Source organism: Rattus norvegicus, chromosome 19, assembly GCF_036323735.1.
Source record: "Rattus norvegicus strain BN/NHsdMcwi chromosome 19, GRCr8, whole genome shotgun sequence".
Lineage (NCBI taxonomy): Eukaryota > Metazoa > Chordata > Mammalia > Rodentia > Muridae > Rattus > Rattus norvegicus.
Genome location: NC_086037.1, coordinates 36973241 through 36988047, shown reverse-complemented (window position 1 = coordinate 36988047; position 14807 = coordinate 36973241). Strand labels below are relative to the sequence as shown.

The window sequence follows — 14807 nt, the reverse complement described above, 5'->3', positions numbered from 1 at the left end:
CCTGCCTTAATGTCCCTTCCTGATAGATTGTAAACTGTGAGATAAATACTTTTTCCCCCAAGTTGATTTTAGTCTTGGTGTTTATCACAACAACAGAAAACAAACTAAGACACTCCTAAACTTTCCCATGTGACCTATTGCTTAAGAGAGTCACCTATGGGAACAGCTACACTTCTCATTGATCTTCTTTCTAGTTTAGAACTTCTGCTCTCTGTGTGTGTGTGTGTGTGTGTGTGTGTGTGTGTGTGTGTGTGTGTGTGTGTATTTTAAAGGTAACTATCAAACCTTATAAACTTCCAATACAGCAGCCGTCTAATTAAATTACCACATGCTGCTGTTTGCAAGGCTAAAGTCTAGGGAGAGCTTTGTTATTATTCTCCTGGAGAATAATTTGTGGGCAAATATTATTAGGTTTGATTTTTTTTTCTAAAATGTTAGAGGTGAAGCTATTTAGATCAGAGCAGAGATCGCTCCATTTCCCCTTTGGTCCTTTCCATTTCAAATGAAACTTCATGCTAGGAATGTAGAAAAACTGGCTTGTCTTCATGACTGCCAAAGCAGGAGTTCCATGCTGTCACTGAGTTGCCATTCCATGCCATGCCTGCTGCCAGAGCTCTTTAGGCAGGGGAAACCCGGTCCAACACAATCCACAGGAAGCTGTAGTTGAACATCATTATATGGTACAAACCCAAGGACAGCCCAGGGTCGTGACTCAGGGAAAATCTCTTTCATTTTAGCAGCTTACTCATTCTAGGTCGCGTATGTAACAGGCACTAGTGTAACTGCAATGGGAAAAGCTACTGGTATCATTCCTTAAATGATGTGCTCTGAGCTGGATATGGTGGTGTATAATCCCTGTACTCAGAAGGCAGCGACAGACACGTCTCTGTGATCCATGAGTTAGAGGCCAGCCTGGCCTAAAGAGCATTTTCCAGGACAGGGCTGTTAGACAGCAAAACTCCTCTCAACAAAAAGGAGGGGGGTGGTTCTGACTTTAGTATGTTCACCCTGATCCTCCATCAGTCTATCTAGCACCCACCCTAACTCTTCAGCAACATTTGTGTCTCCATCCTTTACCGTCCAACCACCCAGCTACCACAGCTTTGCTTCTCTAAGTATGTGTGTCTCACTACATTGTCCAGGATATATATATATATATATATATATATATATATATATATATATATATATATATATATATATATTAAACTCCAGGACTCAAATAATCCTCCTGTCTCAGCCTTCAGAGTAGCTGAAACTGTAGGCATGTGCCACTGTGCCTGGCAAAGTCTACAGGTTCAACATGCATTTATTTCACAGGCAACTGCTATGATTTAGATGCATCGTAAATCAAAGACCCGTGGGTTGGAAGCTTAATCACTAGCCTGTGGCACTACTGGGAAGTAATGGGATGTTCCAGAAGCAGGGCCTAGCGGAAGGGCTGTAGATCGTTGGAGCATACACCTTCGAAGAGGACACTGAGATCCCGGAAAGTCAGTCAGTCCCACCCTGGCCTCTCTCCCTCCATTTCCTTTTCCAATGGCTATGAGGTGAGCAACTTCTTTTCCTGTGCCCTCCCTTACCAGGTCACCTCAGACCCCAAAGTGATGAGACCAAGCAACCATGGAGCTTGGAAATCATAAGCCTGAATAAACCTTTCTTCTTGATTATCTCGTGTGTTCTGCTCACTGACATATCAATATTAACATGCCAAAGTGGCAAGAGGCTATCAACCAAACAAGCAGGGTTGCCATAGTTGGCTGGCTTGACATTCGCTATCTACCACACCCAGATGCCTCTTGTGCTCAGAAGGCAGAGGAGTCATCAAAGCAACTCCTGGGCGGCAGACATCATGCAGCAATTGGATGGAGAATGAAATCTCCATCTACCTTCTAATGTTTAGCAGTCAATGTGTATCTATAAGCCACTTAATTTGCCTTAACCAGTTACGTTTTAACAGCAGTTTATGCAAATAAATTGTTATATTATAAGAATACAAATGCACAGCTCATAACTGTTCTGTTATCGTTAGTCACAAACAAGAGAACATGACACAAAGTAGGTATTTTGTCTCTCGGAAACAAAAAGAGCTTTGAAAGAACAAAAGATTACACATCAGTTCTTCGGGGAGGAAAATGCCTGCCAAACGGAGGGTACAGAATGGAAGACAAGGCCAGCTAGTCTCACTCCACAGCCCTGCTCACACAATGAAACCACGCATTTGTTATTTGGAAAGAGAATCCTATTTGCATGTTTACTTGAGAGGAAAAGAAGCCGTAGCTGATACATGAGAACACAAGCCAGAAAGAAAACAAAAGCAGGTCTCATATTATTCCTTGGATCTGATTATTAGTTATAATAATGCTGGAGGGGAAGGCTCAGAGGTAGTTTGTTGCACTGTTGTTCTTCCTTTAAGAATTGAAAAGCTGTTACAATGTAACTGTGCCCATATACACACATGCCATTGTGCATATGTGGAGGCCAAAGGACAACTCTTGGGAGCTGGATCTTGCCTTTACTTTATTGAGGCAGGATTTCTCTTGTCCTTGCTAGTCTGTATACCCCAGGCTAGTTAGTCTGAGAGCTTCCCCACGGTTTGCCTGTCTCCACGTCCATCTCACCACAGAAGTGTTGGAATTGCAATTGTGAGCCAGTGCATTCGCAAGCTTGTGTGTGCATGTGTGTGCCTGTGTGTGTGTGTGTGTGTGTGTGTGTGTGTGTGTGTGCCTGTGTGTGTGTATGTGTGTGTGTTTACACGTATGTGCAGGTACCCTGGAGGCTGGAAAAGAGCATCAAATCGCCAGAAATATAGGTGATTGTGAACCTTTTTTATAAGTTCTAGGAATCAAACTCAGGCTATCAGTCTTGAATAGAAAATGGTTTTACCTGTTGGCCATTTTGTGAGCCTCCCGCTTTAAAATTAGTTTTTCCAGTGCTTTGAACTCAGGCCTCACACCCATGTGAGGCAAGTGCTCTACCACTGGGTCACAGTACAGACTCACACAGTCATTCTAAGAGGTGGGACAAAATGGCTATTCCAAGCTGGAAGAACGCAAAAGAAGTCAAAATAAGTTCAGAGGGGAAAGGTAAGCGCTTAATTGTTACTCTGTGACTCAAACACTTCGAAATGAATCCATTGCTAAAGTCTCTTTTTCTGAAGGGGTTGTAGAAAACCAGGGAATTAATTGTTCTTTCCTATGTGGTCATTTGCTCTTTTGGCTGAATATGGTTGTGTTTAGAGAAGACCTGAACTCTCACATCCTAGCAAGAGGCCTGAAGCCACCAAAAGTGGCTGATGAGAATGAATGGAGCCATGGTGTCTGTCCTCTCCCTAGGGCTGGAGCTTCTTAAGTAAAGTTAGTTATTCCTTGTTCCGGGGGGAACACCATCTTGTTCCTCTTAAGACTCCCTCTCTCAGCAGAGCAGGAGAGCTACAAAACAGGCGAGTCAAGCAACAATGGCTCTGAGACAGAGACTAAGTCCTGGTTCTGCTGTGAGACCTTGGCTAAGACAGTTAACTTCTCTGTGTCACAGTTTCTTCGTCTATACCTAAGGCGGATAATATTCATTCGTCCTTCAGAAGGCTCCTTGAGCATCATCTGAATCTACCAGTTCACAAAACAAGCAAAACAAAGCACCGACTCCCAGTGTAGTCCCAAGCCTGGAATCAATGCCCGACCAGGGCTAACAGTTGTTACTCTTGGCAGCAGCCTGCCTTCCTGCACAGCTTCTCCTAGGAGACAGATTTTTAAAATCATTTTTTTAATTCTCTATTAATTTTCAGAGCCAGCATTATTCATGTTTTCTTATTCGGATCCCAAATATTGGCTTTCCTTTTCACATTCTTTTCTCAGCCACTGTTTGAGAGCGAGCCGGTTTTCTTTATAGTCTACTGTGATCTTGTTCATCAGTGTCTTCCCAACAAGCAAGCTCATTTCTCATGTAAGACAAGGTCTCACTATGCAGATTAACCAGCATTGAACTTCCCACTCCTTCTGCCTTAGCCTCCCAGGCCTGGGCCACGTACACAACTCCATTTTCTTTTCCCTCAGCAGACCTCCATGTCTCTCAGCTTTCCCTGTCAGTTTGTATTTCGGAGTGTCTTCTAGCTCGGCGCCTGCCGCCTTCTGCTGAACTATTATTCATCCAAGGAGACCGACATCTTTGCATCCGTCTATGGATGTGTGATTCTTGCTCTGCACAGGGTTGCCCACCCCTGAACCAGCACTAAGGTATTGATTTTTTTTCTCCTCGTCATTTAACATTCTCACAGACGCCCTGAAAGAGCAATTTACAAATGATTGTGAAAGTGCTTTGGAGAATCTGAGAATGTGTTTGACTGACAATTCCACACCTTCCACCAGGGCTCCAGTCACACGCACATTCTCTCCTGAGGAGGTTTTGAATTCCCACTGAAAATCCTGTTTGCCAGGCAGCCACAGCGCTGCCTGTGTCTGTGTCGCTGCCTTGTTCCTTTTTTGATCTCTCTCAGTGGGTGGCTGGAAATGGTTTTTGCCAAAGCCTTGCTCCAGGCTAGCCCTGCTCCTGGAGAAGAGACTAAGACACCATCCTGAAGCCAACACCGGGCGTTTCTTTGTAGGTCATCAACACAGTGGGTAGACTCGGTTCTCCTGACTCCACCTGACAGGCCCAGCAATTCATGAGCCTTCTAGGGCAGAAGCCAGGAGGCTCAGAGCAAAGCTGCCGTCAGACTGTGTATTTCAAGGTTATTTATTAGTTCTTTGCTTGCAAACCCAGCCAGCTCTCCAACAGGCAATTTGCCTTATGCAGCCTGCCACTGAGGTGCAATTTGGAGACGCAGAGACGTCTGAGTGATTTTCCATTCTCTGGTGACAGTGTTATCATGGAGAAGAGAGAGGAGGGCAGCTCACTGTGTTAATGACTGTTTCCCATTTTCAGAGGTTCTGGGGGAGCCCCAGCGTGCACAGCACAGACTGTTGCCAGATTCTAGGGAACTTGCCTAGGGTCCTCCTTTAGAGAAAGCAACTCTAATGGTTTTCTTTGCAAATTCTTCTTCCCACCCCTCACCTGTCAGTGTTGCAGAGTAATGCTCAGCCCTGATACTCTATGCACTGGACACTGCCTAGTGTAAGATCTCCCTAGTCAACACCACACAGTGAAGGGGTGAGAACGGCATCCGTTCAGATCATCCCCCCAAGTCTCTGGCTACCACCCTGATCCCTATTTCTTGTCTCATCCAAGTCTCCTGAACTCTTCATTCTATCCTTTTTGGGGCCCTAAGGAACTTCCTAGCCCAGGATACCCCTCCTTTGCTCTTTGCTGTGGAAGTGGTGCTGAGACTCAAACCTAACTCCCTGCCCATTTTAGGAAATGTTTGAGCCCAGAGCCACACCCATAGCCCTTGGAAATTGTTTGTTTTGTTTATTTGTTTTAAAGACAGAGCTCTTGGATCCCAGGAGGGCTGTGTAGCCAATGCATTCAAATTCCTGGTCCTACTCTCTCTACCTCTCAAGTACTAAGACAGAAGACATACATCATCATGCCCAGACAGCCCTTGATTTTATGAAGCAGGGCCTCTTGCTTCATACTCAGTATTCTCTGGTCTTCACCTCAAAAGTTCTGAGAGATTCCAGGTGCATGCTATTCACCATGCCTGTCTCCTCTTCCTCTTTATGCTGTGTCCTCAGAGGAACTGGCTTCTAACCCAGACTAGAAGCCCTCAGAATACCCATTTGCTTCCTTCATAGCTTTCTCATGCTCTGGGTTTGTGACAGAGCTTAGTCCCTTGTTCCCCTCAGTGACCTCACAAGCCTGTGAGGCAGGTAGGGTTACCTCTGACAGAAAGAGTTTGCAAGGGCCGTTCTTTGTTCATTCTGACTATAAGTGACTGCCCTAAGGGCTGAGGAGGAGGCACACACATGCGCTCGCTCGCTTGAAGATGATCTTTCTTTTTCCAGGTCACCTCAGAAAGCATGCGGAAGGGAGTTACTCCCTGTGGGTCTGAAGACTTGGGAAGGAGAAACAACACAATCCCTTCCTAGTTTTAGTTTTGCTTCTTGGCATGGTGTGTGTGTGTGTGTGTGTGTGTGTGAGAGAGAGAGAGAGAGAGAGAGAGAGAGGGAGAGAGAGAGAGAGAGAGAGAGAGAGAGAGACTTTTAGTGCTCGCCATTTCCATAGGTCCTCAGACTGAAGAGCAAGCTGATTGTTTCAGAGATGAAGTGTGTAAACTGAAGAAAATTTGAAATAGCAAATGGGGTAAAATCTAAAAGTCTGAAAAGTAGTCACCCTCCACCCCTGAGGAGGATGTTACTAAAAACACAGACCTAAACATTTTAATTTTTTTTTAATTTGCCTTTTGATTGAAAGAATCCCTTGACTCTCAATATCTTCTCCTCTCTGATCCAAACACCAGGCATCTGGAGCCTGGAAGGGTTTGAGCTGATTCTAACGCATTCCTTTAGAAGTCAGTCAGGCACAGGGCAGCAGCCACAAGCTCAAGGGCATGAGTCACATAAGAGCCAGACTGCGTCCTCAGAGCGTGGAATTGTGTGAAAGGTTGCATTTGGAATCCTGTCCAAGTTGGAATCTGTTTATGGTGATTGCTCCATGAATACGGACAAGAAGTTTAATGTCTCCAAGCCCTGGTTCCTATATGAGCAGCTGAGGTGAATGCTGCTCATCTCTTAAGGTTCTTTTGAGGGTGAAATAGAATGCAGCTGTCCACTGAGTGGATTAGATCATTGCAGGCCTTCATTCAAAACAGTACGAAAGGCTGCTAGGAGTCTTAGTTGTTTTCTATTGCTGTGCTAAAACATCATGACCAAAACAACTCATTTTTTTAAAGGATTTATTTGGAGCTTATTAATTCAGAGGGATAGAGTCCAAGACAATTACCATGGGGAAATAGCAGCAGTCTGAGTCTGGCCGATGTGGCTCACATCTTGATCCATATCATGAGGCAGAAAAAGAGGGACAGATTGGGAAAGGCCAGAGTATTTTGAAACCTCAAAGCCTGGCCTTCTCCAACAGGCTGTACCTCTTAATTCTTCCCAAACAGTTCTATAAACCGGGGACCAAGCATTTAGTTGATGAGCCTTTGGCGGGAGTAGGGGATGGGATAGGGGTGAGTAGACTCATTCAAGCCACTAGGAAATTTGGAAGAGGTTAAAGTCTTCAGTAGAGACATGGGGCCTGGCCTCTGTCTACCTCTCTGCCCACCCCTGTGTTCCACACAACTGCTGTGTCCCTGTTCTCCCAGCCCTTGTCCTCACGTCTTGCCACCAAAGGCCTATCCACTCTGATTGAAACACTTCCTCCAATCTGTCTTTAGCCTTAAGGCCACATCCTTCTGTTTCAGGTTCACTTCCCCAGGAACCTTTTGTCCCAAGCCTGAACTGTCTCCCTCGTTCTGATTTTTGTAACCAATATGGTTTCTCTTTCTGACCTTAATTGCCACCCTGAGTTCTGTGACATGTTTGCTTGCTTCCAGTGTGTCTTCATTTGAAGTGGGAAATCCATGATGGCCAATATGTTTTCTTCACTGCTGTCTTCTCGACTGGCCCTCAAACAATTGCTGAGTAAGTTACCAGAGTTTTCCTACCCAGTGCTTGGAACACAGTATGGTCTCAATAAATAGCACTTCTTCCTCCAACCTTCTTGGCAAGGAGACTGAAGTATAGAGCTGAAGATAAGACAGTCTGAGGGTGGTGGCTGCTGTTATGGAAGCTGCTTCCTCTTCCCTCCCTCCCTCCTTCTCTTCCCTCCTCCTCCCTCTCTCTCCCCTTCCTCCTCCTCCTTCCTCCCCTTCTTTTAGCTCCTTGAATCTTTATACACCCCAATAACTATATTCCACAGAGCCTAACAAAGTAAATCCTCATTTTATATTTTAATCAATTTGTTCCACATAAAGTATATCCAGGGCGATAAGAGCAAGTGTTAGGAAAAAATAAAACACTAGACAATTCACAGAATTTGCCCACTAGTCCTTGTCTTCTAGCACTGTTTGACTTGAGAAAAGGAGCCAGGGAAAGAGAAAAGGCCACACTGTCTCTGCAGGGGTGAGCATCAGGATTAATTAGAGAAGCTTCCCATAATGAACCTTGCTATTGAAAAATGCATGAATGGAAGCCATTTCTGCCCTCCGCTTTGTGAATGAAGCGAATAGAGGAGTTCAGGGGAGTGAAATCATCCCCCACGGTGCAATGCTCCATCCACCCTTCCTGGGTGACTCATGTGCTTGTGGAGCTCGTGGAGCCCAGACTGTGTGGCCTGTGCAGTGGGAGGAGGAGAAGGCAGTGGGAAAGACACATTGGCAGGTTCTCTGCAAGTGTGTTAGCAGCTCTGATCCACTGGGAACCAGGTGGCTCAGGGAGGCTATGAGGGAGGGGGATGCTTGAGCCTCACTAGAGCTAAGCTGACTAGATTAACTAGAGGCGTGGGCATGTGGAGAGGACGGTGCAGAAGTTCCTAGGTAGAGGGCTGGGCATTTTGCAAAGCTGAATCTCAGGTTTGTGATCTATTTCTACCTCTTCTGTGCCTCAGTTTCTCCAAATGTAATGAACTCGGATTAAATGCTTGTTCCAAAACTCCATCAGGATAAGAATTTGTTTGGCTCATGTGAAGTCATCTTTGTCTCTCACCCCTCCTAGGTCCATCTGGCCCCTAAGTTCACTCATGTTTACTATTTCCTTTCTTCCTCGACACCCTCCCCCAACACACACCCTCCCCACATCGCCAAGGCTAACAACTGAAAGTTTATTTAGTGCCTCTGGGAATATCTGTTGGGGCAGAAGAAATGACAAGTTGCTATATTGGCATTTGCTCCTCACTTTAAGAACAATAAGAAGGTTAGAGATGGACTAATGCAGACACTAAATACCAAGATTGCCCAAGAAATATTGAATCCTATAGAGGCAACATTTTGGTAAAGAGAATTTGTTTCTAACCAACTGGATAGTCACTTTGATTAATCACCATGACTGTGCAATCAATAGCAGGCATAGAAAATCAGGATGCCCAAACCATGCCACTTTGGTGTAAGTTGGCTTTGAGCTGAAGACAATTGCAAAGAATAAATGGAAGACGAGTCCCTGCGTCCTCCTTTCTGCTCCTAATCTGGGTATGAATTTCCCTTGGTAAAGATACCCATGCTGCCTCAGCCCACAGCCTGAAGGGAGATAACTTTGTCACTGGTGAGTCTCCATAGATAACCCTTACTACTGAGATAACCCTTATCTTTCATTAGTTTCCTATGTAGACTCATCTCACTACAATTTGCCAAACCTTAAATCTCAAACACCATTCTTTCGTCTTGTTATTTCTACACAAACTGTTGCTGGTTCATAGCTCTCAGGCTTAACTCTCTTTGGGGGTCTACCTCCTTTTCTGGGGAACTCTTAGGTGTACACAGACATTGAAATACTACATTTTGTGTGTCCCTTTCCATCATCAATCTGTCTTTCGTCAGTTTATTGCCTGGCCTGTTGCTGGCCCTACATGATGGACAGAAAGGCCTTTGACTCACAGCACATGTTAATAACATCAACCCTTTGTATGACAAGAGGGTGGCTCTGAGGCTCCAAGGAGACACAGAGACAGAACCTTACTTGGGTCCCTGGTAGCTCCAGAGTTTGTGCACAGCCCCCCCACCACCACAAGTGTGCATGCACACAGACACAGAAACACACACAGACAGACAGACAGACAGACAGACACACACACACACACACACACACACACACACACAAAACGGTTGCCCTCAGGGTTGCTACACTGTCACTCTGTGTCCTTGGTCCAGTAGCTTTTCCTCTGGGCTTTGATTTCTTCTACTTATCTCTCCATTCCCTTCACCAGCTCTTTTCTGATGTGGCCACCAGCTTCAGTTCTTCCCCTGTAGCTGACGTCATCACTAGACAAGGGAAGAGAGCATAGAATAGTTGGCTTTGTTGGAGATACTCTGAATTATTTCAGTGACTAAAACATCTTCAAATCAAGGCAGAAGAAAGGACAGTTGAGTGTCAGCACCTAGGGATACTTAGACAAGAGAGTCAATTTGGAGTGTTTGACAACAGGACTTCAAGAGAATACAATAAAATTCAGAGTTACAGAGGAAGAAAAAAAATCTACTTTCACCTGGGCCACATTTATATGCCTGAGGAATTTTGACATGGAGAACATTGGTTTGTTAAATATTAACCCAAACCAACTGACAAGCAAAATGTCACATTCATTCTCCAAGTCTGTCTTTGGTGATACAAAATTCACACACACACACACACACACACACACACACACACACACACACACACACACACGATTCTCTGAGTAATGCTGACATTTGGTTCTAGGAGAATTTATTTTATAGGCAAGGCTAAGCCTCCAAAAGATTTAGAGAAAGTAGGCTGGTAAGCACTGTGTGTGTGTGGGGGCGGGTGGCAACAAGGAATGCCTGAGTGTTTTGTTTTCTTAGAGAACAGAATCAGAAGTCCTTCTCTCCCCACGACCTTGACCCTTAGAAGACGTGAGCTATGCCTCAAGAATGTGGTTGTTGCTTTGAGGTTTCAGGGCAGGGCTCTCCTTAAGAAGGAAGGCGGTGCTACCCTAAAGTCCTGTGTGACAAAGGGGCATAGTAGGACCAGTGGGAAGGACACTTGCTCAAGGCAGTGAAATCTGGTTGAACTGTGGCATGAGGGTAGCTGGATGTTTCTCCAGCTGTGAGGCTGGAGCACTGTGAAGAGATTGGAGAGCTTTGGGAGCCTTTCCTGGTCCCCAGTGCAAACACACCAATAACCTCCACCACATTCACAGCAGCACACCTCGTGTTACTCAGTGTCCCCTCAAGACGAGACTTAACTGTAACCCGATCATTGTCTGTTCTCCATGTCTTACAAGAATGCTTAAAAATATCCCCAAACAAAGATCTCTTGCTGACACTTTAAAAGACATAGCAAATAAAGTGGCGGGGCACCAAGAGCACTCCAAACAATGCCTGCACTTCAAGAGCCCCAGTGTACGCACTCATTTCAAGTACATTCGAGAAAATAATTTACTCCCAGTCTGTTTTGAATAATCGTACAAAAATGGTTCATAAGCATAATAAATCTTTAGCAAGACCTGTTCTTGCATAACACTCACGAAAGCCTCAATCTGAAGATTACACTTAATAGAATTGCCTGTCAATCCCCATCATAATCGATGGGGGCAGATGGCTCTTTGATTGTGCTTTTTATATTCAGAGGAACTACATACCTCTCTCGCTTTCAAGTCAGCCTCCTGGCAGCTCACATTATGATCAGGGGCTTTCTTTATGGAGAACTGTTTTCTTTAAATACCAGACTTTTTGTATCATTATAAATAGATGTGTTCGGAGAGCAGTTTTTCATCTATAATTTGCTCATCTGCCATGTTCGCATCTGAAATGAAGCTCATTGGGAGCTTGTGGTACAGATGCTAACAGAGAAGAACATGGACATAGGCTAGAGGAAGCTAGAACCACCAAGGACTCATAGGGACAAGAGTTTACCATGGCCCTGGCCTTTCTCTTGAGATGTAGGGTAGAGTCCTGGCATATACCTCTTCCTAGTTGGGGTCGGGGCTTCCCCCAGTGATTGGCTACCCCTTTACTTCATCTGAATCCATCATGTGTCATGTAAGTGGTGTACAAGAAGAGCTCAGTTACAATCCTCATTCGTGAAGGGCACTGGGCCAAGAGAGGCCTTCATTAAGAAGGAGTAGAGATCTGGTTATGTCCTGAGCATGCCGCCAGCTCTAACTCCTTGCATAGGCAGATCCAGTACACGCTACCTGTGCCTCTTGGGTAACACTGCGGCAAAACCAGATTTTGGAACCAAAGGTTTGAGTTCTACTCCTCGTTTCTGTGCTGTGTGACTTAATCTGTAAACTTGACCTCTCCACGTTTCTGCCTCTTCATCTATAAAGTAGACAGAATAAGGTTATTATAAGGCTCCTCTGACATAAGGTGGTTAACACAAAGAGATGTCCAAAGAATACCAAGAAAACTAATGCATACAACATATAAAATAAATATCACACACTCTTCTCCTTCAGATGAGGAGTAGTCTGCATCACGTGCGTGCCCTTCCTGGTACTCACTTTTACATTCTGCAACCATTCCTCACAGACAACTAAGGGAGTGAAGACTTATTCACAGAGACTGCCTAAGGGAGGAGAAGTTTCAGAGATCTCAGTCCACCATGGGGGGAAAGGCATGGTAGGGCTCAGACCATGATGGTAAGAGTGTAGGGCAGAGGTCATTCATATCACGGCCAACCAGAAGCAAGGAGAGTGTCAAGAGCTACAGGCAGATATAACCTTCAAAGGCCCACCCCTGATGGCCCACTTCTGACAGTTAGGCTCCACAGACTCCCAAAATAGAACAACTGCCTGGGGCACAGCCATTCCAAGTATGAGCCCAAGGGGCACATTTTGGTTTCAAGCTGTAATGCAGTTCCTATGATAAATTCAGGTGGCCTGGATGCATGACCCTCACAATTTACTTTTTCTCTCAGCCTAGACTTCACAGTTAGAAAAAATGACAATCGTGGTATGGCTTACTTTGACTGGCTATTAATGCTGGCGCAGCACATATAATACTTCCGAGGATTGCTAAACTGAGCAATTGACTAGATACTACTAAAAAAAAGTCTTGCTTGCCCAAAACTCCGTGTATATGGCTCACTCACAAAATAATTCTCTCTTGTGGGTATTTACCTGTGGACATCAACCATCTGTCAGTGAGGGAAGGTAGCCACGAGAGAAACCCACAAAGGGTTTTCCAAATGAAGCTGTTATTTTTAGACATCGAGTGAATCCAGAAGAGAGTACTGTTTGATTCACAAAACTTTCGTTTGCACGCACTGTTTTCTTACCGCATGGAGCCATCCATAAAGTGTTAAGCAGTGGTGCCCGTGTAAACCACACACTGGGCTGTAGAGGCATCTTCATTAGGGACCAGCATGGTACTAGAAATGGGTAAATTGGATCACTTAATATCATTGCTCTTACCTCCAGAACAAAATAAATTGAAGCATTTTCCCCATTAGAGTTAATAAGACTTGAAAGGCTAAATTTTCATTAGAAGGCAGAAGTCTTTTTAAAAATCTCGTCTCTGAGGAAAGCAGAGGGTGGAGAGGTGGGAAGCCATTGCCACCATCTTCAGGGGTAAGTGCTCATTCACATAACGTAGTAGTGATCTTTGGGGGTTGAGACATCATATCCCAGAAGGGCTGCCTTTGAGCTTAGAATCCATACTCCTTTCTTCTGAAAATAAAAACAAACAAAACCAATCCTTGCACCTCCCCTAACACTGTGTGTTCATTCCCTCAGGAGGTCTGGCTTATCTGCCACAGCCTGGTCCTGCTTAGATACAGCTGCTCAATATTTCCTCAAAGGCAGAGGCTGGGCCAGGGACTTGAAACATGACTGTACTGGAGAGGATCCCAGGAAGCAGGCCATGATACTGGGAAGATGGGAGAAGTGAGGAGGAAACGTCTCCTCAGGGATGTGCTACTGGGGTCAGTATCCTGTGACCTGAAGGCCTGGAGTCTGCAGCCTACAGAACTAGCTGTCTGTCTGGGACAGATGGAGCAATGGCAGCTCCTACCCGCACAAGTTGTAGGATCCCCTAGTGACCTGAACAGCACACGGAAAGACAACAGTTTGGTTTAGATCTAGTGGAATTCTAGGACATCAGGGAAAATCCTGGGGAGGAAGCAAATCTTCTTGAGATGAGAGCCAACCAAACAGTAAGGGATTACAGCTGTTCTGGGCCATGACACTCCCTCCAGCGTCTCTGAAATCAGAAGCAAGCTGGGTAAGAAGGAAACCTGTAATCATGAAGGCAACGATCATTTGTTGAGTACTTGTCTGTTATTCATTCACTAATAAATATTTGCTAAGAGTCCATCATTAGTCAGCTGTTTTCCTAAGTTCTGGAAACATCACGGCATAATATCATTTAAGGTGGGGGTATTCTGTGAAAAAGGTAAAGCAAGACTGGGGAAGACCAAGAATGATACAAACTAGTCCAGATACAGTTGCGAGAAGATGGCCTGTGTCAGGTGAGTGAAGGCACTGCTGGAGGAACATCGTGAGGGCAGTGGAGCAGTGTGGATGGGAGAGTAGCATGAGTCCTAGGGTGAGAGAAATGTCTCCACATCTGAGCAAAGAGGTGCGTGTGGCTGGAGCTGAGCAATGGAGGGGGTGGGTGGTGGAAGAGAGACTTCGAGATAGGCAAGGGTGTCTGTAGGGGAGGGTGGATCTTACCCTTTCTGGGCTAGAGCTACTGAGGACAGCCAAATGGTTTCCTTTTCCCCCTTTCATGTATTATTGTACATTATTGTTGTTATTATGGTCTGAGCCTTATGTGTTCAAGGCTGGTCTCAAACTTGCTTTGTAACCAAGGATGATGTTGAGCTTCTGACCTTCCTGCTTTCCTCTCCCAGGGGCAGAGATCACAAACAAGAACTACCACGCCAGTTTATGCAGTGCTGGGAATGGGAGTCAGGGTTTTGTGCATGTTAGCCAATCATCCTACCAATCAAATTACATTTTCAGTCTTGGAATGGATTCTAGAAGAATACTAAAGTCGAGGGACCAGGAACATGGCTCAGTTGGTAAAGGTACTTGGTGTCCAGGCAATCCCATGACCCTACCTGGTGGAAGGAGAGAACTGACTCTTACAAGTTGTCCTGACTGCCACACATGAGCTATGGCATGTGTGTACAACAGATTGCAAGTGCCGTGTACACAGACGAACAAATAAATAAATGTAACAATAACTTTAAAATCCATGAGCTTGTGAAATA

General features: G+C 45.1%; 1 long non-coding RNA gene across 1 annotated transcript; it reads left to right on the top strand.

The window, feature by feature from the left end:
- The first annotated feature begins 6867 nt into the window (after window positions 1-6867).
- Window positions 6868-13903, top strand: LOC120098533 (uncharacterized). The gene is made up of 2 exons (XR_005496817.2): window positions 6868-7559; window positions 13327-13903. It is a non-coding gene; the product is annotated as an uncharacterized LOC120098533 (long non-coding RNA).
- Window positions 13904-14807: the final 904 nt, after the last annotated feature.